Raw genomic sequence first — 22,867 nt, 5'->3', positions numbered from 1 at the left:
CAGGTGGTGTGGGAAGGAGAACCACTTGCCCATACAGCAGAAGAACTTTATCAGGCCTACTTTCTTCATAGGGTAACTCAAAAAATATTTTGTAAACTGCTCTGCCCATGAATTCCCCAGATCAGGCTAAGGCCTGTGCAGATGCAAGTGAGTGGTCTTTAGTGTCCCCGGCTCCAACCAACCCTGGGCAGCCAGAGTGGTTCTGGCTGGAATTCTTAGACCCCAAGAGGGTTGGGCCCAGAGTGAACTGGTGGCCCCGAGGATCCCAGAGTGAATCGGGTGGTTCAAGTCTTCTCCAGGTGGTATCCCTCTGGGCTGGGGTCTCAGCAGCCCAGCCCCCACATCCTATACCCACATCAAGCAGGAAAGCTGGCAGGGCAGGGAGGCATCTGACAGCCTCCTTCCTCCCCTCAAAATCACAAAGCCCCACCTGCCGTGCTGAGTAACTGCCTCTATCAAGGACACAGGAAACAAGCAAAATAGAAACACAGCTTACCTCTGTCTGGACTCTGAGCTCTCTCTGGAGTCGGAAGAAAGTTGGAATGCATTTCTGGTGGGCTGCCTATGTTTAGTTATGTTTCTATAGGCTAAAAAGAGAAGCTGAAAGTCTTTCCTTTGTGAAGTTTTATTTTGCTGAGCAAAACGAAAACTCATTCTAGATTGTTCCTCCGTCTGGAACACTTTTTCTCCCGGATGCCCATGGCTCATGCTCTCCCTGCAAGGTTCTGCTCAAATGGCCCCTTCTCAGTCCTCTCCAATCGCCCCATTTAAAAAGCTACAACCACTGTCCTTGTCCCCCCTACTCCCCACCTCACGAGCCACCGAAACTCTGGCAATTTCCCATTCCCCTTCCCTGCTTGATCTTTTCTGTGTTTATTTATCATCTGCCTCCCCTTACTAGACTGTCAGCTATGTGAGGGCAAGGACATATGTTTTGTCCTCTGCTGTGTGTCAGGGCCAACAAGAGTGCTTGGCACATAGTTGGTGCATGAATTCTATATTGCCTCATAACAAAGTACTCCGAAATGCAGAGGCTTGAGACAACAGCATTTATTATCTGCGGGTCAGGAACATGGATGCAGGGGGCTGGGTCCCCCACTCAGCCTCTCTCACAAGGGCTGCCGTGGTTGTGCTATCCTCTGAAGACTCAAGTGGGGAGGACCGGCTTCCAGCTCACAGGGCTGTTGGCAGCATTCGCTGTCTTGCAATCTGCTGACTGAGGACCTCAGACCCTCACCAGGCTGTTGGCCAGAATCTGCCCTCCATTTCCCAGCACTCGGGCTTCTCCTCAGAGCATCTCACAACGTGGCGGCTGACCTCATCAGGGTCAGTAAACAAGAAGAACCTCGGAGAGAGTGTGAGCAAGATGGAAGCTGCTGTTTTTTGTAAGCTAATGTTGAATTTGATTTCCCATCACTTTGACTGTATTCTAGTCATTAGAGGCAAGTGATTAGGCCCAGGGCACACTCAAGGGGAGGGGATTACACAAGAACACAAGAACCAGGAAACAGGATCACCGGGAGCCATTTTAGAAACTGCCAACCACATTTGACTTTCAATTAGTGTTTGTTGAATGGATGGATGAGTGAATTTGGGTACATACGGAGGGAGAATAGAGACAGGTAGGGGCATACTGCCGCTAAGAAATTGTTTCCTTAGTACACTGGAAAGCCAGGGGACATGGGCATCAAAGGGCTTGCCTCTTTCCACTTGTCACATGCTTCATTTTCAAGATCGGTTAACTTCTACTCTGATTCCATCCTCCTCCTTCACCCACAAATGCATGTGTGCATAAGACGTATAGACAGGAGGACAGTTCATTCTTCAGAGAGGTGAAGACCCTGGCAAGCTTACATACTGGGCTCAGAGGTTTGTGAGTTGCTTTCAGAGGAAAGGCTGGGGAATTTGTTAATTTGGGAAAAAGCACATTTTTTCCCACTTGCACAACTCAAATAAGGCTGAACACTCCCCTGCTGGAATTTTCCAAACTATTTCCATTTCTCAGATGGAGAGAAGGAAATTTGGACAAAGCAAAGTCTTGTTTTTGAGGAAGAAATGGATTACATCTGTGGCGTACCTTTTGTGTGCGCAAGCACAAGCTTGCATCTCAGTGATATAGAAGAAATAAAGACAGGGCGCCTGGGTGGCTCAGTTGGTTAAGCGACTGCTTTCAGCTCAGGTCATGATCCTGGAGTCCCAGGATCGAGTCCCGCATCGGGCTCCCTGCTCGGCAGGGAGTCTGCTTCTCCCTCTGACCCTCCCCCCTCTCATGTGCTCTCTCTCATTCTCTCTCTCTCAAATAAATAAATAAAATCTTTAAAAAAAAAAAAGAAAGAAGAAATAAAGATGCAGGAGGGACACCCAAGTTGGCTGCAGGGACCAGGCTAGCGTTGGGGGGATTACAGGGAGGCACGGGGACACCGCCTCGATGTGGTGCGCCGCTGGAGATCAAGGAGAGAGGATTCATAGCGCTGACATAGCAGGGAGAGGTTCTAGAAATAGGTGGGTTGGAGCTTCCCCTTTGAGTATGAACAGTGTTTGAATTGGAGGGCATTCTATGCGAGGAGCAGCATAGGAGAATGGCCCAGAAATGGGAATTGGTGCAGTATGACCATGGGCAGACAAACAGGCCTGAATAAATGGAAGGTTTGTACATGGTCACAACTCAAAGTAATGAGACTCTGAGGGGCAGGACCTTCCTGAGTTTAGAAGGTGGGAGTAGTGAGACCAGTCTTGGAAGGGAAATGAGGAGAATACTAAATTTTGGATGGTAGTTAGCTCATCACTGGGCCCAGGGCTGAATAGCCCCCAGGAACAACCTGTGGTGGGGCAGTGGGTGGGGGCACCATGATGTCTTCTTCCTGACAGGAGCTGCTGAGGAATACAAGTGGGTCTTGGTAATAGCTCTCAGCGGAACAACAAAGTTCACCTGGATTCTTGGTGGTCTGCTCTAGGGGAAAAACCCCCCACAGAGACAAAAGACAGGGTCCCACTAGAACTTCTAGTGACACCCCTCTTTCCTCTCCTCACTGCACCCACACCCCCTACCTTGCTCCTCACTGCCTGTCTCTGCTTTACTTTCCGGCACTGTATTTACGGCTACCTGTCACTTTGTATGTTTACTTATCCATCTTGCATATGGTCCGTTTTTCCCACTGCAATATAAGCTCCATGAGGGCCGGGATTTCCAGACGAGTGCCTCGCATAGGAAAACACTCAGTGTCTGTGGAATGGAAGAGGCCTTGTTATAAGGTGATAAACGGTGCTAATAAGGAGTCTGATCTGGTTAGGAAGACGGGGTCCTTGATTTGCTGCCTTGACCACGGCCAGGGCCGCCGTAGCTGTGTCTGAGCGCACCTTTACCTGCAGAGAAGAGCTTGCCCTTGCTGGGAACAGCCTCCACCTCCGCCTGGACAACAGGGAAACTGCAGGGGACGCAGCCTCCCTTGGGGTCCCGCAGGCGCCCCTGCCCTGACTCACCTGAATGGCTCAACTTCCCCTGTCTCTGAGTTCAGGGCTTCTGCAGCAGGCTGCCTCTTACCTCCCCGGATGCCTGTAGGAGTTCCATCTCTGCGTTCGGCCTGTGTCTGCGTGACAGCCTGGCTGGAAAGGGCAGGCGGAACTGGGGTCTTCTCTTCTCCTCACCCATTCCCAGCCCAACAAGCACTAAGAAGGGTTGTTGGTGGTATTTCAGAGGCTCCATGACCCCATAAAATATGCTTCATTTTTCTCAGAAAATGAGCCATTTTTTCCCTCTAATGTTTTCATATGGTGCCCAGAAGTCCCTGGATTTCCTGGAATTTATATGAAGAATTCCAGCTATTCCAGCCATAGTTTTCACACACACAGCTCCTGCCAACAACCTTTGGCCATCTGGGGGCAGGCTGTGGCGGTGGAGTGAGCTCGGCTCTTGAGCTCCAGCGATCCAGCAAGGGCTTCTCTGCTGAGCCCCTACATGCTTTTGGATATTTTTTAAAAACAGTCTTACTGAGGTATCATTGGCATATAATAAACTACACTGAACGATGGGCTAAGTTTTGGCTTAATATACACACCCATGAAATTGTCACTATAATCAAGGTAATGAAGATATCCATCACCCCCATAGTTTCCTGTGCCCCTTTATAACCCCTCCCTTCACCCCTCCCCTCCCCAGGTAACCACTGATCTGCTTTCTGTTCCTATATATGAGTTTGCCTTTTCTAAACTTTTACAGTAATGGAATCTTCCAATAGGTACTCTTTTTATCTGGCTTCTTTCACTCAGCATAGTTCCCTTGAGTTTCATCCATGCTGTTGTCTGTCTCAGTAGTTCACTTTTCTTTTCTTTTCTTTTCTTTTCTTTTCTTTTCTTTTCTTTTCTTTTCTTTTCTTTTCTTTTCTTTTCTTTTCTTTATTTGACAAAGATTTTATTTATTTGACAGAGAGACAGTGAGAGAGGGAACACAAGCAGGGGGAGTGGGAGAAGGAGAAGCAGGCTTCCCACCGAGCAGGGAGCCGATGTGGGACTCGATCCCAGGATCCTGGGATCATGACCTGAGCTGAAGGCAGACGCTTAACGACTGAGCCACCCAGGCACCCCAGTAGTTCACTTTCTTTGATTCTAGGTAGTATTCCATTGTATGGTTGTACTGTAGTTTGTTAATCTAGTCATCTTTTGAAGGACCTTTGCTCTTTTTGCCCAGGTTTTAGCTATTATAAACAAAGTTGCTATGAATAATGAATAACACGACATCATGAAGATTTACTCCTATGTTTTCTAAGAGTTGTATAGTATCAGCTCTTACGTTAAGGATTATGATCCATTTTGAGTTAATTTTTATTAGTGGTGCAAGAAGTGGCCCCGAGTTCTCTCCTCTCCCGGCCCTTCTCCTCTTTCTTCATAGTCTTCATTTTGCGTGTACTTATCCAATTACTCCAGCACTATTTGTTGCAAATGCTGTCCTTTCTCCAAGGCATTACTTTTGTGCCTTTATCAGAGACCAGTTGTTTTTATATGCATGGGTTTATTTCTGGATTCTCTATTCTATTCTATTGATTTATTTATCTTTGCTCTTTCTTTCTTTCTTTCACCTTATGACAAGATGGATTTTATTTTTTTAAAAAGTTTTTATTTAAATTTCAATTAGTTAACATATAGTGTAATATTAGTTTCAGGTGTACAATACAGTGATTCGACACTCCCATACATCACCCGGTGCTCATCATGACAAGTGCAGTCCTTAATCCCTATCCCTTATTTCACCCCCCCCCGCCACTCACCTCCCCTCTGGTAACCATCAGTTTGTACTCTATAATTAAGAATCTGTTTCTTCATTTGTCTCTCTCTCTTTTTTCCCTTTGCTGATATATTTCTTAAATTCCACATATGAGGGGTACCTGGATGGCTCAGTCAGTTGAGCATCCTACTCTTGATTTCAGCTCGGGTCATAATCTCAGGGTCATGCGATCAAGATCCGAGTTGGGCTTGGTGCATGTAGCCTGCTTGAGATTCCCTCTTCTTCTCTCTCTGTCCCTCCCCCTGCTCGAACCCTCTCTTTAAAATAAATAAATTAGTAAAATCTTTTTTAAAAATTCCACATATGAAGGAAATCATATGATATCTGTCTTTCTCTGACTGACTTATTTCACTTGGCATTATACTCTATAGCTCCATCCATGTTGTTGCAAATGGCAAGATTGCATTCTTTTTGATGGCTGAGTAATATTCCATTACATATATATATTCTTTATCCATTCATCAATCAATGGACACTTGGGCTGTTTCCATAATTTGATTATTGTAAATAATGTTGCTAGAGGTGCACGTATCCCTTTAAATTTGTGTTTTTGTATTTTTTGGGTAAATATCCAGTGGTGCAATTACTGGATCACAGGGTAGTTCTATTTTTAACTTTTTAAGGAACCTCCATACTGTTCTCCACAATGGCTGTATCCCTTTACATTCCCACCAACAGTGCAAAGGGTTCCTTTTTCTCCACATCCTCACCAACACTTGTTTCTTGTGTTGTTGATTTTAGTCATTCTGACAGGTGTGAGGTGATATCTCATTGTAGTTTTGATTTGCATTTCCCTGATGATGAGTGATGTTGAGCATCTTTTCTTGTCGGTTGGGCATCTGGATTTCTTCTTTGGAGAAATGTCTGTTCATGTCTTCTGCCCATGTTTTAATTGGATTATTTGTTTTTTGGGTTTTGATTGTATAAGTTCTTTATACAGTTTGGATACTAACCCTTTATCAGATATGTCATTTATCAACATATCAAATATGTTCTCCCATTCAGTACATTGATTTTTAGTTTTGTTGATTGTTTCCTTCACTGTGCAAAAGCTTTTTATTTAATACTATGCTGTTTTTATTACTATAGCTTTATAATAACTTCTGAAATCAGATGTTGGTCCTCCACTTTTAACCTTTTCCACAGAGTTGTTTTGGGTATTTTAGATCATTTGTATTTCCATATGAATTTTAAGATCAGTTTGTCAATTATATTTTTAAAAGGCCTGTCAAGATTTTGATTGGGATTACTTTGAATTTATAGCTCTTAGATACTTTACTTCTTCCCTGAGCTTCAATTTCTTCTTCTTTAACATGGAGATGATTCCTGCATTGCAAGGCAATTGGGAGGTCCATATGAGCTGGTACTGTAAAACTTCTGACACAGTGCTTGGAGCATAATAGAAACTAAAAGTTGGTAGTCCTTTTACACCTTGTCCTTGCATCTTTGATCCCTAACCTTCCCTGTAGATTTCCCTCTGTCATTTTTGGAAATTTCACCATGACGTCCTGGTCAGCAATTATATGTGACACCCCCTCCCTCCTTTTTTTGGCCGCCTTTTTTTGTTTTTTTTTAAGATTTATTTATTTATTTGAGAGAGAGAGAGCATGGGGAGGAGGGGCAGAGGGAGAAGGAGAGTCTTAAGCAGACTCAGCACTGACCGAGGAGCCCATTGCAGGGCTCCATCTCATGACCCTGAGATCACGACCTGAGCCAAAACCAAGAGTTGGACGCCCAACTGATTGCACCACTCAAGTGCCCTAGCCTTCTGTTTTTTAAGTGGCCTCAAAATCAATGTCTTCAGGATCTGTTTACTGTCAATCATCACAACAAAATCTGGGCTCAAGTTCCAGTCATTACACTGCTAGACTTCCACAGTCAACCTCCCAACTGGACTCTTGCTCTCTAGGTTTGATTCTCTCCACAATTATCTGACCTCCAGTCTATTGGTTAAAAATGCATTCAGTTGCAAGTCACAGTGAATTTGGCTAATAGTGGCTTAAACAAATAGGGGTTTATTTCACTACATAAAACAAAGACTAGAGGTAGCAGTTGTTTGTGTTGGTTCAGGTGATTTACCAGAGTACCAGAGGCCTTCCTTTTCTGATCTGCCATGCTTAGCCTTATAGCTTTCATTCTTGGGCTCATTTTCTCATGGCCACAAGATAGCTGCCAGGGCTCCAGACAACATATCACTTTAAGGTAGAAAGAAGGATGTGGAATAGAAGATTTCTCAGAATAGTTCTGCTTATTTCACGTTGTCCAAAATGGGCTCGCATGGCCAGCCCTAGCTGCAAGGGAGCCTGGGAATGCAGGGAACAGACTTTTTGTGATCTGTCACCCAGGCCTGGACACATTCTCACCCCACACAAAGGTTCTATGAGCAAAGAAGATGTGGAGAATTGGTATTAGGCAGACAATGGACAGTGTCTTTTACACTTACTTCTCTTACCTGAGAGTGGAGATAATAATGAGGTCATTGTGGGGTTAAATGAGGTGATGCATATAAGGTGCTTACCACTGTGCCTGGCCCATGTTAAGTGTTGAATCAATGGTATATATTGTTTTTATTACAGTTAGTATCTTCCTTGACAAGGTCCAAAGAATTCCTTCATTGCTCAAAAAGCCCATGGTCTCCAGTGAAATTAACTCCCTTCTCTGGGCATGAAGTCTTGCCAACTCCTTTTCTGACCACAGAGCATGGCTGCAGCAGCCATTTAAGAGCATTCGGTGTGTTCTAGACAGTGGTGCTATGGCAGAGAATGAGACAGATACAGCTCTTGCCCTCATGGGCAGCAGGTCATAAACAGACAAATAAACAAACAGGAGTGATTACAGTTAGTGATGAGTGGTGTGCAGGAAATAAACAGGGTGGAGAGCTGGAGGCCTGGGAGGATGCTCTTAGATAGGGCAGCCTAGGAAATCTTCTCTGAGGACCCCATCTAAACTGAAGAATGAGCAGGAGCCTCCAAGGGAAGTGTATTCCAGTCCAAGAAAACAGGTGAAGATCTAGAGGTATGGAAGGGTTGGTGTACCTGAGGAGGTGGGAAAGGTGTTAGACTGCCCCGAGCTCAAGGAGAGTGTTGGAAGAGAAGGTACAAGATGTTGCGGGCGAGCACTAGCCTAGGCAGGTTTTGTAGCCATGGTAAGCAGTTTAGATTTTAAGTGCAATGTGGAGCCATTGAAAAATTTTCAGCCTTGCAGAGATGTGATCTGATTAAAGTTTTCAGATGATCAATGTGGTTGTTTATTCATTCATTCATTCAACCACTATTTATTGAGTGCCAGGCAATGTGCTAGGCACCAGATAAAGGAGTAGTGAACAAAATAGAGAAAAACCACTGCCCTGTGGGTGACTTACACCCCAGTTTTCCAAGGATTTCCTGGGACACAGTAATTTCAATGCTAGAATAGGGACAGACCTGGCCAAACTGGGATGGTCATCATCCATGGAGCATACATTATCCCCCACTAGAGATAGAAAATAAAGAAAACAAACAAGTAAATTGTATAATTGGTTCAATAGTGGTAAGGAAAGGGACCTGAAAGTTTGGGTAAAGGGTGAAGTTTTGGATAAGGTGGCCAGGGGAAGTTTTCCTGGGGAGGTGAAGCAAGGGACTAGCAGTGTTGAAGTTCAGAGGAAGAGTTTTCCAGGTAGAGGGAACAGCAAATGCAAAAGCTCTGAGGCCAGTGTATGCCTGATGGTGTCTGCAGAGCAGTAAGGAGGGTGGTGTGGCCAGAGCAGAAAGTGTGAGGGCCAGAGTACTAGAGAGGTGGAGGAGTGAGGGCAGGTTATATAGGGCTTTGTATAGCATTATAAGGACTTTGCTCTTCTCTGAGATGGGAACCACCGGGGTAAGGAGCAGCAAAGGAAGAGCAGGGAGAGCAGTTATGAAGCTACGACAGTCATCCAGGCGAGAGCTGCTGGGGTTTTAGACCAGGGCGAGGCATGCTGTGGAGGCAGCATCATGCTGATGAGTTGAGTTTGGTGGTGCGGGTAAGGGAGAGAGTGGGTGAAAGGTGATCCTTTGCATCTTCTTTGAGCAGGAGGGTAGAAGGAGGGACCACTGCTGGAATCAGTTTGGGGTAGGGACAGAGAACCAAGAGATTCACTTGAAGAAGTGCATGATATCTACAAGTGGAGATGGGGGGGGTTGTTTACAACTTAGGGGACAGCTGTGGGACTGGAATGTAAGTTAGGGAATCCTTAGCAAATGCGTGGTATTAAGGCTGTTGGGGATAGGTGTTATCTAGGCAGGGAATGTAGAGAGAAGGAATTGAAAGATTGCTCCCAATTCTTGGCTCCATGGCAATACATACCTTTGCCACCGTTTCACACTGGGTAGAGTGAACCTTACTCCCTTGACTTTGGATTAGCCATGTGACTTAGTTTGGCCAATAAGATGTTAGCAGATATTATGCTTGTGTAGTCTGGCTTCGTGCCTCACGCTTCTGTCATTGCTGGAAGAATATCCCCTAGGGAGCTGGACCCCTCAATCTAGCCCCTGAATAAGACACATGAAATGGAACCACTCCAGCTACCCCACAAATCCACGACCTCAAGCAGAGTTACAGGTGGCCCACAGATGCTAAGCAAGAATAAAATTCCTATTATCATATATAGTTTGTGGTTGTTTGTTATGCGGCATAACCTGACACACCTCTCTTCAGCCTCTTGTTCCCATTTTTTCTTAACTCCAGCTGTCCTTCACATTGTAACAGCCTAGAGTGTCCCAGCTGCCAGAGCTTTCCTCTTCTTTTTTTTAAAGATTTCATTTATTTATTTGTCAGAGAGACAGAGAGAGCACAAGCAGGGGGAGAGGCAGAGGGAGAGGGAGAGGGAGAAGCAGGCTCCCCGCGGAGCGAGGACCTGACACAGGACTCGATCCCAGGATCCTGGGACCGTGACCTGAGCTGAAGGCAGATGCTTAACTGACTGAGTCACCCAGCCTTCCCCAAAGCTTTCCTCTTCTTATCCAAGACCTTCAAATCCTATTCTCTCGGATCTTGCTAGACCAGGGGAGGGGTGTGAGAACTGTGCTTTGTTTCTAACAGTGATAACTGACAAGGCTTCAGCAGGCTTGGAACACATTTCACATGTTCTCATTGGTCCTAAGGACCTCATGTGGTGAGTGTTCTTACCCTTGTAGTACTGGGGAGGCAGCAGAGGGTCAGGGAGAAGGAGAGTCTTGTACCAGATCCCACAGCTGGAGGAAAGTCGGGAGCCCAGAGGCCCAGAGGGAAGTCTAGTCTTCTTGGGGCCAAACAGAAACAGAAAACCAAACACTGGCATTCTGGGTACAGGGTGGAAGGGAAAATTGTTTTTCACCGAATAACCATTTGTTCCTTTTGAATTTTCTGTACCATGTGCATGTATTACCTACACACACACAGAGCCCAGGAATCATGAGTAATATTAACACACTTAAAGAATCCATCTGTGAGTTGAAGGGTATGGGAAAGAGGATTCACAGAAGTACATTTTTTCTGTTTCTAGTTCTGTCCAAGGGAGGAGGCCTAAGGTGCATTATCCCAGCAAGGCTTCTCCATTCTTAATTCTGATTTCTCCTTACCAGGCCCTCGTTTGGATGGGGAATTACGAGTTGGAGGCACTCAAAGTTCTAGAGGAGGAGAGCCTCCGTATGGGATCCTGCTCTGCCTGGTGTGGTGAGCATGCTTCCAGGGGGTCGGAAACCTCCGGGTGCTCCCTTTTCCTGGCAGCAGGGTCAAGAGACAGACAGCTACTGCCATGGAGAAGCCCTACATCTAACCCCCTTGAGCTCTGACATCCCTCTTTGCATGGAAACGCCTGTTAGAAAGCGTAATCCCGATTGAGTGTGGGTACTTTTTGTTGTAAATCCAGAGAGTGAAAGTCCACATCTATCCACAGCATCTCCTGTCTCTTTGCCTTTGGTTTCCCATCTGTGGAAAGAGGTGATGGGAGGGGAGGGGGGACGAGGATGGTGGGGTGGGGTTGGGTGAGCAGAGGGTGAGCTCCTCAGGCTGGGGCTGGGGAAGTACCTAGGAGGGAGGGAGGATTAGAATCTTTGGGGGACAAAAGTCCTACTCTGAAAAGGCAAGCTCACAATGACCACAATGAGCATAGCTGTTTTGTTTTGGTATGTTTGTTTTCTTTTTGGTCGGGATACATCAAAGCATTTGAAACTTCCAGTGACATTAAAGAAAGATAGATGTGAGATATTAAACAAATGTGGGTGAAGAAAAGACTGCCAGGACAGCAGGCTGGCTGGTGGGACTTGAAAAGAGAAACTCTTCTTTCAATCCAGTATCCCAAGAGGCCCGGACAATTGGGGTAGACTTGGAGGATCAGACGTGCAGACAAAACCAGCATCTGCATTTGAAACGGGCTCCCAGGGGCTCTTCTAGGAAGCTAGCGGCGGGATCTGCCAGCTGACAGGTTTCTCCAGTCCCAGAGAACATCCCAGAAAGCTCAAGCAGGAGGCTCCCGCTCTGATCACGGCCCATGCGCGTCCGGGTCCAGGAGGGGCCCCAAAAGAAACCCTGCGCTGAAAGCTGGAGGGTGGGAGAGTGGGCGGATGCCCCCCCTACACACACCCGGGCTCGGCTTTTTTGCTTAAGGTCACCTCCAAATGCGGCTGGGAATAAACTCTCCTTGTTTGCCTCTCGCCCGGCCTAAGCCCCGGGTCCCCTTGGGCGTCGTCCAGGACGCCGGCCACGGCTGCTGACAATGGCGCGCAGACGACAGATGGCGGGCGGGGAGGGGAGGGGCGCGGGCAGGTGCGCGCGGGAGACGCGCCGCCGCAGCGCGAGACGCCGTCTGTCGGCTGAATGGCTTGCGGCCCGCCGGCTGCAGCGGCGACCGCCCGGCCCCGCGAACAATGACCGAATTCTCCGAACCCCCGCGCCCCCCGCGGGGCTGGGCCACGCGCCAACCGGGCCAGCCGACCTCTGCGCGGCGCAGGCCGGGCTCGCCGGTCCCCGTGCGCCGGTGCCCCGCGGCTGGGCCAGGGCGCCGAGCCAGAGCCGCGTGTGCGCTCGGGCACGCACGCGCACACGCACACTTACGTGCTTCCGCTCACGCGGGGCTCGGGGCCCGGGAGGCCTTGGAAAGGTCGCAGGTGTGGCGAGCCCCGCGCCGAGGGCGCAGTGGCTTTCTTTGCTGGCACCGAGGCCGACTTCGGAACGAAGGGGGTTTGCTTTGGAGCGACAAACTCCCTATCATAAGCCAAGGGGGCTGGCGGGGGGGGGGGTCTCAGCCAGGGCAGTGACACAGCGAGCCCTGGATCGGAGTTGGGAGGGCTGCAGCCTGGCCCTGGCTCTGCCACTTGTTGGTGGCAAGTGGGTGCGCGCGCCGCCGAGGACCCCTTCAAGAGCGCTCGTTTCGCCCCGCTGGCCCGCAGGCCTGCGCGCCGCTCTTACAGGCTGGGTGCCCTCCCCGTGCTTCGTGCTCCTTAAACAAAGTCAACCGGAAGCGGGCAAGGCAGGCGACCCGACCGCAGCCCTTTCTGTCCATCCCCTCGGGCCTGAAGTTTTCCTGAAGGCGGGGAGGCACTTTGGTGAGCTTAGTGTTCAGTCCTCAGGGAAGTCGAACAAGTTGGGCGAGTCCGTTGCAAATGGAGGCAGGACCCCTCGCACGCTGGGCCAGGCCCCTTTTGTTGTTGAGGAGCTAGAGGCAGCCCGGTGACCTGGGGCTGGGGATGTTGGCATGTTTAAGGCTTGCGTGTGTGTCTGTGGCTTTGAGGGGGGTGTGTGTGCCCTCAGGGCTTCTAAGAGGTGCCGCAGTGACCTTCCCTCCCCCACTTCCCCACACTGCCTGGAGGAGTAACAATGAACACCATACAACAAAGGAGACACGGAGGCTCTGAGTTTGAACGAGATTTTTCGCTGCGGTAAATGGAGAGGGTGCCCTGTGAGAGGAAGTCCCTTAGGATGGCCACAACTCCGGTCCCGCCCTTCTCTAATAGGGCCAGCGGTCTGTGTCCTTGCTGCTGTCGCTCAACTGGATTATACATAAAACATTATAATCCCTGCCTCCTTGCTTTCTTTAATTATCTGCCTTCAATCTGAGATCTAGGTATATGCATATGATGCATATGTATCATGCGTACATGGTATACTTATGAAAATATATATGCATATGTATGTGTATGTATGTGTGTGTGTGGTGTGTGTGTGTATATGTATATATGGGTCGCCTGACCACGGAGAAGTCATTTCACTAGTTATCTTGATTGTGATCTCCCCCTTTTTTTTCCTTTAAAGGGGTACACAACACTGTTGGAAGAATATTGGGTGATTCTGCTATACAGAGTAATAACACCAGAGTTGGAAGGGAAAGTCAACATTTTTCTGGTGCAGTATTTCTCAGGCTTTGTCATTCACACACCACCTTTGTGACTGTTGTCATATCATGTACTACCTATAATATTTATTTGATATGTTTCTGTAAATCCTCTTGCTTTTTTACCTTAAATTTATTTTTAACGGAGGGGCGCCTGGGTGGTGCAGTCGGTTGGGCTGCAGACTCTTGGTTTCAGCTCAGGTCATGATCTCAGGGTCTTGAGATGGAGCCAGTGTAGGCCTCTGCGCTCAGCAAGGAGTCTGCTGGAGGATTCTCTCTCTCCCTCTCCCTCTCCCCCCCTCCCCACCTCTAAAATAAATAAATAAATCTTTTAAAACTTTTTATTTTTAAGGGATATTTTAGAGGTGATTCTGGGGATATGGTAACCTGACTGTGGCCCCCTTTCCATCCACTTCATAATTAATTTCTCTCTCCTTTACTAAACAGTTGTAGGGACCAGTGGAAAGAATGAGAGATAGTTGTTCTACCCCATCAGTTTGTACATGAAACAAGGTTTGAGAAGAGGTGGAGCCTGAGGAACTTAGACCCTGATCTGTGGCCCCTCAGGGGAAGGCTGACACTGGGCCAGGTAGAGACACCTTGTCCCCTGTGCCTCATCTCAGCAGCTAAGAAGTTGTTAAACCAGTAAGGGTTAAGTTCCCTTGTTCCTGAGGTTGGAGACTCCATGGAACCCAGACCAGGGAAGCATTTTCTAGATGCTTCCACAGGAAATGGGCAGTGTGCCCACATCTAAGCTGCCTTGATGAGGATAGCGTCCGTTCGCCTTTTTCCACTGACAGAATGCCCATCCCTTAGGGTGCTCCAGCACTTGGACCTGAGCCTCAGTGAGCTGGCAGGGAGAGGAAGGACAAACAGAAGGTACATCCAATGAACTAGAACTGCTGAAAGAGGCAGATGGTAACATGAATTTAAAAAAATAATAAGCCCTGCAGATATTTAAATACAGTAAAAAGAGACTGTGGAGCTAAAAATGTGATTTCCCAACTAAACAGTTCAATTGAAGAGCTGAAGGAGAAAATGACCACCACTGAGATTCAGATAAGTAGCCTGGAAAATCAAGGTCAGCAAATAGCTTCAAGTACAGAACAAAATTATAGAGATGGAAATCGGGAAAAATTGGTCTTGGAGGGTAGATCTAATGACCTAACATATGAATAACAGGACTTCCAGAAGGAGAAAAGGGAATAGATGAAAGAAATAATAAATGTCATAGAAAAATATTGCCCTGAACAGAAGGAAGACTTGAATCTGCAAGACTGAAAGGATTTTCTGAATTTCAGGCTGAATGGACAAGAAAGTACCTGGCTATTTCTGAACCATAAAGGATAAAAGAGGAAAATGTTATAGGGTCCAGGCAATTACCTCAACTTATCTGAAAAGAGAAAAGAATCAGGTTGGCATTACACTTCCCATCTAGTACTAGAAGCTACAAGCTAATTGAAATAGGCTCCGTAGGACTGTGCCTTTTGAAGTGATTCACCCGTTAAGGAAAAAGAAATTTTTCTAAGGCTAACCCCATCTGCTGAAAATATTCTAGAAAAGATGCTCTCCACATATAAGTGACCCAGGAGAGAATGGAATGGAAAAGTAGATAGAACTTTCAAATTAACAAAGGGAAAAATGGAAACCAGCAAAAATAAGAAAAGGCAAAAGAGGGAAGAAAATAGTCTATTTTCATTATTCTAGGATTCCATATTTGCAAATGCACTTACTTGTTAAATTTTCTTTGTAACCAAATCAATCAATATCTCAAAATGCAGTATATATAGGGCATACCAGATGTACAGCCACTTTGGAAGACAGGGAGTTTCTTACAAACTAAACATACTCTTACCGTATGAACTTAATTGAACTCCTTAGTATTTACCTGAACAAGTTGAAAATTTATGTCCACATAAAAGCTGCACATGGATGTTTACTTGTAATTGCCAAAACTTGGAAGCAACCACAATGTCCTTTAGTGGATGAATGGATAAAATAAACTGAAGTACATGAAGACAATAAGTATTCAGTGCTAAAAAAGAAATGAATCGTCAAGCGATGAAAAGATACGGAGGAAACTTAAAGCATATTACTAAGTGAAAGAAGCTAATCGGAAAAGGCTACACACTGGTATGATTCCAATTAGATGACATTCTGGAAAAGTTAAACTATGGGAAATAGTAAAAGATCAGTAGTTTCTAGGGGTTGAGAGTTGAGAGGGAGGAATGAGTAGGTGGAGCACAGAGCATTTTTAGGGCAATGAAACTACTCTGTATGAAACTGTAATGGTGGATACATGTTATTACACCTTTTTCCAAACCCATAGAATGTACAACACCCAGAGTGAACCCCAATGTAAACTATGGACTTTGGGTGACAATGATGTGTCAGTATAAGTACATCACTTGTAATCGACATGGCACTCTCGTGCCGGATGTTGATAGTAGGGGAGGCTGTGTGTGTAGGGAGACAAGGCGTATATAAAAACTCTTTGTGGGGCACCTGCGTGGCTCAGTCTCTTGAGCGTCTGACTCTTGGTTTCAGCTCAGGTTCTGATCTCATGGGTCATGGAATCGAGCCCTGCATGGGCTCCGCACTCACTGGAGAGTCTGCTTGAGATTCTCTCCTCTACCCTTCCCCACACTCACACTCTGTCTCTCTCTCTCTCAAATAAATAAATAAAATCTTTAAAAAAACATCTTTGTATATTTTTCCTTGGTCTTGTCTAATATTTGGAGAGGTTAATCCTGACAGGTTTACTTAAAGCGCCTCCCTACCTCAAGCCCTGCTTTCCCCGCCCATGTTAAAATGGGAAGCCCTTTTTCAACCAGAAAATAAAAACTAAAAAGATGCTGTATTTTCACCATAAATAGAAAATTAGATATAGTTAAAATAAGTAGAAGGTGGCAGAAAAAAATAAAAATCATAAAATCAAAATGAAGTTATTAAATTCCAGCTGCTATTGCCAGCAGGTGGCTAGGACCTAAGACCTGCTCAATCTGTTGTAAAGGAAGATCAAAGTCATTAGAGAAGCGTTAAAGGCCCGTGGGCACCAAACGGAGACCTTCTCTTCTACAGGATTAAAAAACCAAAAGGTCACTGCAAAGGAAAGTGCTCTTTCAGAGCCAGCTTCCATGTCCTTTGATGCTCTGCTCTTGTGTCACCTAAAATCCCTGGTGTTGGAACTCCAGCCCTTGAAAAATGCAGATTTAATCTAAACCTCGTTTCTCTCATTGGAAAGCCAGCCCCTGGAAAAAGGGGTGCCTCGTGCAAAGTCAAACAGCTGTGTGGTAGTAGGTCCTTACTGAGGCACCAGGCTGGCTCTGCCTGAAGAAGCAGGATTCTCTCTAGAAGTTTTAAAGAAGAAACAAAATCAGGAGATGACGTTCAGTTCTATTCTTTGCTGGTCGTGGAAAATAACCCCTTGTTCCTTTCCTTTCAGTCACTTAGAAAAATAATCTCATTTATATGAAAATTAAAATAGATGTTCAGGGGGTAGCAGGGAATATATAAAGGTCCTAGGAGGAGAAAAATATTCACCACGAAACCATTTCAAATGCTTTGTCTTGTTTCTCAGGGCGGGGAAGGAATTTAAGAATAGAACTCACGGAAACAAGAGTTCCAAATGGAAGGGAGCAGCGGTGGGTAATTATAATGTGATGGGTAATTATGGTTTTCCAGGAAGTGCCTAAATTACAGGGCAGGTGTCATTTCCATGTTGCTTCCTCCTGCGAAAAATAATGCAAGCCAAAAAATCGACGTCTGGCTGGTAGGCCTTTGAAACCTGCACACACCTTGTCCAAGGCAAGGCAGCTTTGTGTCAGGGACTCCTGGCTGCCCCGCTCCTTCCTTCAGCCCGTGTCACCCGGCGTGAGGGGCGGCTGTCAGTGCCTTCTCCCCCTCCCCGACCGCTCTCTATAGTGAAGGTGGCACTGTTCGCCAGGCTCCCCCCTGCCTTCTCTGTGGCTCTAAGAGAGGTGAAATGGCGAGAAAGTCAACACTGATGAGGTCACGGAGAATGGGTAGCCGTGAAACAGCAGATTCTGTTTCCCTTCTCCTCTGTACAAAGGCAACCTTTCATTCCCCTGGAAAAATCCACCGTGGGCCCTCACGAAGAAATGGTCTTTCCCCAGGACTCCTGTTTACTTAGCCCTCACCCAGGAGGCCAGGACTGGCTGACATAAATGCCACCCTTTTTAAGGCACACTGACCTCAAATTGGCAAAGTGGAGAAACGAGAGTTTGTGTGAGGGGGGCCCACAGGGAAGGTCCGTGGAACTTTCCTGCAGCATCTTGACTGTAACAACAGCAGCTGTTTCACACGGTTGTCTTGATGCGGGGACATTTTGACTCAGTCTGAAACCCAGCTATTAAACTTTAGGCTGAAAAAAAAAAAAAAGGCCAAGTACACAGACATTCCTATCCTAGTCCTGAGCCTCCTTGGCTGGGGTGAGGATCTTATCAGGCGTGATAAGATTCTGTTTCGCAAACTGATGATTTTAGAAAGTGTCAAGAAGGTGGCGTCAGAGTGGCCACATTAAAACATCCAGCCTCTCATCTAGCCCCACTCTTGCCCCTTTTGTCACAGTGCCTTCTACGTTGGTTTTTGGCCCAGCCCCAGCACAACCTCCTGAGGGGCAGGCACCCATTCTTCTGAGTCCCCAGCAGGAATAGCTGCTCGGTGCGTGCTCACTTGACTAATAGAAGAAAATGTGCTAAGTTCAGAGGGGACTTTCCCACATTTCTGAAAAGCAAAGATAATGAGCGAAGAAAAGATTTCTAGACCGGCGGTTTGGTTTCTTCAAACTCGTTGACCGCAATCTATAATAAAAAAAAGCATTTTGTATCGCAACCCAGTGTAGTATAATTAGACACACACCCTCGCACACTTGATACAAAAAAATTTTTTTTTAATATTTTATTTATTTATTTGACAGAGAGAGACACAGCGAGAGAGGGAACACAAGCAGGGGGAGGGGTACAGGGAGAAGCAGGCTTCCCGAAGAGCAGAGAGCCCGACGTGGGACTCGATCCCAGGACCCCGGGATCATGACCCGAGCCGAAGGCAGCCGCTTAACTGACTGAGCCACCCAGGCGTCCCCAGATACAAAAATTTAATGACATAAAACTTACATTCACTATGTGCAAAGCACTTGGCTGTTTTCTATTCTAGGCTATTTTGTTTTCTATTTCCTTTTTAAAAATGCTTGAAAATTCTGCTTTCAGTTGATTTGATGAACACCTAGGGAATGGTGACCCACAGTATGAAAAAGCCACTCTTGACCCTTGCTGCACCATTCCTGACAGTACTCAGCAGGGGGCCAGCCTTGTATATCACTGCTCATCCCTCATTCACCTCCTGGAAGGTGCCTAAGTAAGAAGGCATTGCACCTTGGGGGAGAGCTCCCTGCAGGGACATGGAGAGAGCCTGAGAGAGGACAGCAGGCCACTCTTGGGCCACCCAAAACCCCTCTGGCCATGGCTCTGCTCTCCTGTCTGCAGCCCCTTCCTTCCTGCCATATCCCCTAGGTGCTCTTATCTCGGCACTCAGCCTTGCCCCCACTGTGGTCCCACCCCTCAGTCCCTGATTTTCTTTGGAACACTTCAGTGAGGTGTAATCGACATGTAAAGTCTATACATATTTAACATTTACAACTCAGTGAGTCTGGGGCTAAGTTTCCACCTGTGAAACCATCACCACCAAGGCCATAGACATGTCAATCACCTTCCAAAGTTTCCTCTTGCCCCTTTATTATTACTATTATTGTTGTTGTTGTTGTTACTATTATGTGTGCGGTCAGAACACTTAACATTAGTTCTGCCTCTTAATTTTAAGCAATACAGTATTTTTTTTTTTTTAAGATTTTATTTATTTATTTGACAGAGAGAGACACAGCGAGAGAGGGAACACAAGCAGGGGCAGTGGGAGAGGGAGAAGCAGACTCCAGGCTGAGCAGGGAGCCTGATGAGAGACTTGATCCCAGGACCCCAGGATCATGACCTGAGCCGAAGGCAGACGCTAAACGACTGAGCCACCCAGGTGTCCCAGCAATACAGTATTGTTAGCTATAGGCACTATGCTGTACAGTACATCTCCAAAACTTACTTATCTTGCACGCCTGACACTTTGTACACTTTGACCATCTCCTCCTCATTACCTCTGCCCCCTCAATCCCTGGCAACCACCATTTTATATTCTGCTTCTATGAGTTTGACTATTTTAGATTCTACGTAGAAGTGAGATCATGCAGTATTTGTCTTCCTGTGTTTGACTTATTTCAGTTATAATAACCTCAAAGTTCATTGTATTAGTCAGGGTTCTTCGGAGAAACAGAACCAACATGATACATAAATATCTATCTCTATATACCAACATGAAGAGAGAGAGAGAGATGAGAGGAGAGAGAGAAATAAGAGGACATTTATTATAGGAACTGACTCCCACTGTTAGGGAGGCTGAGAAGTCCCACAATCTGCCATCTGCAAAGCAGAAACTGGGAAAGCTGGTGGCATAATTCAGTTCAAGTCTAAAGGGCTGAGAACCAGGGGACCACTGGTGTAAGTCCAGAGAACCAAGGGGCTCCCAGGTCTGAGGGCAGGAGAAGATGGGTGTCTCAGCTGAAGAAGAGAGAGCCTATTGGCCCTTCCCTCACCTTTTTGTTCCAACTGGGCCCTCGATTCGATGGATTGAATGATGCCTGCCCCACGTGGGTGAGGGTTGACCTCTTTACCGAGTCTACTGAATCAAATGCTAATCCCTTCTGGAAACACTCTCACAGGCATATCCAGAAATAATTTTTGCCCGGCCATCTGGGCATCCCTTAACCCAGTCAAGTGGACGCATAAAAGTAACCATCACATCCATACATGTTGTTGCAAATGGCAGGATTTCCTTCTTTTTTTTCTTTTAAGGCCAAATAATATTCCATTGTATGTACACGCCACATTTTCTTTATCTACTCATCAGTCAGTGGATATTTAGGTTGTTTCCATTGCTTAGCTATTATGACTCTCAGCCCCTGATTTAGCCTATCCAAGCCCACAGGGCCCCATGTGACAAAGGGCCTGATGAGCTGGACTTTGGACTAGAATATTCCTGCCACTACATGTGGAAAATGGGGGAAGATAGAATTTGGTGCCCACGTCCTCTGGATAAGGTCCAACTGTTGTGAAGGAGATACTGTTTTAGCACTTCAAAGCTAAAAGAGATTTGAGCCATCATCTACTTGAAGCCTTCCTTTTTTTAAAAAGATTTTATTTATTTATTTATTTATTTATTTATTTATTTATTTATTTCTTTATTTATTTATTTTGAGCGGGGGGGGAGGGGCAGAGGGAGAGAGAGGATCTCAAGCAGACTCCTCGCTGAACACGGACCCAACACGGGGCTTGATCTCATGACCCTGAGATCATGACCTGAGCTGAAACCAAGAGTTGGATGCTTAACCAATTGAGTCATCCAGGCAGCCCTTGAAGGCTTCATTTTACAGACAAGAAGGTTGAGGCTCAGGGTCTCCCCCAGATCTTCACGTTCCAGCAGCGTGTGCTCGCCTAACATTGCAGAGCTTCTCCTAGCCCCATCTGGGCTGGGCAGGCCGCTAGCACGGGGCCCTGTCTGGGGCACTCACACCACCGGTGGTTGTCCGACCTTGGGCAAAGCTATTTTAGCCTCCATGACCCCAGCATACCGATCCGTAAAAATGGGGATAATAATCCCTGTCAGAAACGGTTGTAACCCTGATAATTTTATTCACTGATTCATTGAACAAACATTTATTAAATTATGAACTATTATATGCCAAGCTCTGTTCTAGATGCTAGGAAAACAGCAATGAATAAATAAGAAATCTAGAATCTGTCATCATGGGACTTATGTTCTACTGGGGGAGACAGTTAATAAGCAAATCAATAGGTACACATATAAGCTAATATTCAGAAGTGATAGGGCTATAAAAAATGAAAGGGGGGAGAGAGATTGATTGAAGGAAAGCACTTGGTAAATTTTACAGCACCAAAAAACTGCCGCTCCCCTTGCTTGTGTTCTCTCTCTGTGTCAAATAAATAAATAAAATCTTTAAAAAAATAACAAGGAAAGAAAATTATATTTTTTTCACTTGTAGATATGTACTCTGTTTCATTGTACTCTGTCACTTAATTATGAATAGCTCCAGGTGTGAGTTGCCTGTCTAGTCTGTTTAGAGTTCAAGGTCGGAATGTCCTTGATGAGTTCTGCTTGAGGTTTCAGAGGGACAGCTTACTTTTTCTGGAGGAGGAGAGTCTAAACCAACCTCCCTTCTTTGGCAAAGCCTCCTTTTTGTCTTTTTTTTTTTTTTTCCTCCTAGAACTCAAATCTCAAGCCCCTCTCTGGGGCAGGCACCTACGATCTATCTCTGAGCAAGGCTGGGAGCTGGCCCTGGAGGTCATGTAGGGATGAGAAAGAGGGAGTTCGCAGGGAGACCTTGCAACCAGAAGCTCTACTGTCAGGTCCAGCTCAGCCTTTTCCCACCAGTATGACCCAGACCTCGGTTTCTCCCTTTGTAAACTGAGGGGTCTGGAGCAGATCAGCATTCCCTCAAACGTTATGCGCGTACAGCAGTCCCATGAGATGCTCTGGGGACAATGGTAAGCCCAGTAAGTTTGCCAACTGCTGGTGCCTCTAGGAGAAATGGGAGAAGGCCTGCAGGGGGGTGGGGGTGGGGGGCCGGGGAGAAGGTGAGCGGCGCTGTGTTGCCCCCGGCCGGGGCATTCTGCCCTAGCTGGGACCCAGTGCCCCTCACTGCTGGGTTCCGTCGGGAAGCTTTCTGGGAAGAGCCGGCTGTGGGCTTCTAAAGGCCTTTCCCATCAGAGAGGCCTGGGCTATGAGAACACCATCCTGGGGATGTGAGGGTCTGAGCACCCCCGCGGACCTGTGGCCTGTGGTCGCCTCCCGCCCCCACGGCGCGGCTCCAGCCGACTTCTCTGCGGGCCGGTGGTTAAGTGGGGAGACGCGTCTGCGTGCACAGCCACTGCTGGTCCGGCCGCAGCCGTGAGCAAGCGGGCGTCCCACTGCCCGGGGCCTCTCACACGCGGCCGGACGGGCCTCTCTCGCACCCTCCCCCAGATCCCCCAGAATCCCCGGGGGCAAGTGAGACTCACCGCGAGGCTCAGGCGACACGACGGAGGGGCGGGGCCGCCTCGCCCGGGGCGGGGCCCTGTCAGGGTCGCTGGCAAGGACCTCTTCTGGCTTCCGGAACCGGAAGAGGGGCAGGATTGTGGCAGCAGGTA

At 46.9% G+C, this 22,867-nt stretch overlaps 1 long non-coding RNA gene across 1 annotated transcript in view; it reads left to right on the top strand.

Moving 5' to 3' along the window:
• Positions 1 to 22,867, top strand: part of LOC123863806 (uncharacterized) — a 56,185-nt gene that overhangs the window by 12,942 nt on the left and 20,376 nt on the right. The gene's annotated exons all lie outside the window — the stretch shown is intronic.

This window comes from Mirounga angustirostris, unplaced genomic scaffold (genome assembly GCF_029215605.1).
Source record: "Mirounga angustirostris isolate CCGP_5_RB_7025 unplaced genomic scaffold, mMirAng1.0.hap1 SCAF_1, whole genome shotgun sequence".
Classification (NCBI taxonomy): Eukaryota; Metazoa; Chordata; class Mammalia; order Carnivora; family Phocidae; genus Mirounga; species Mirounga angustirostris.
Note: the sequence above shows the minus strand (reverse complement) of the source record. Positions and strands in the feature narration are given on the sequence as shown.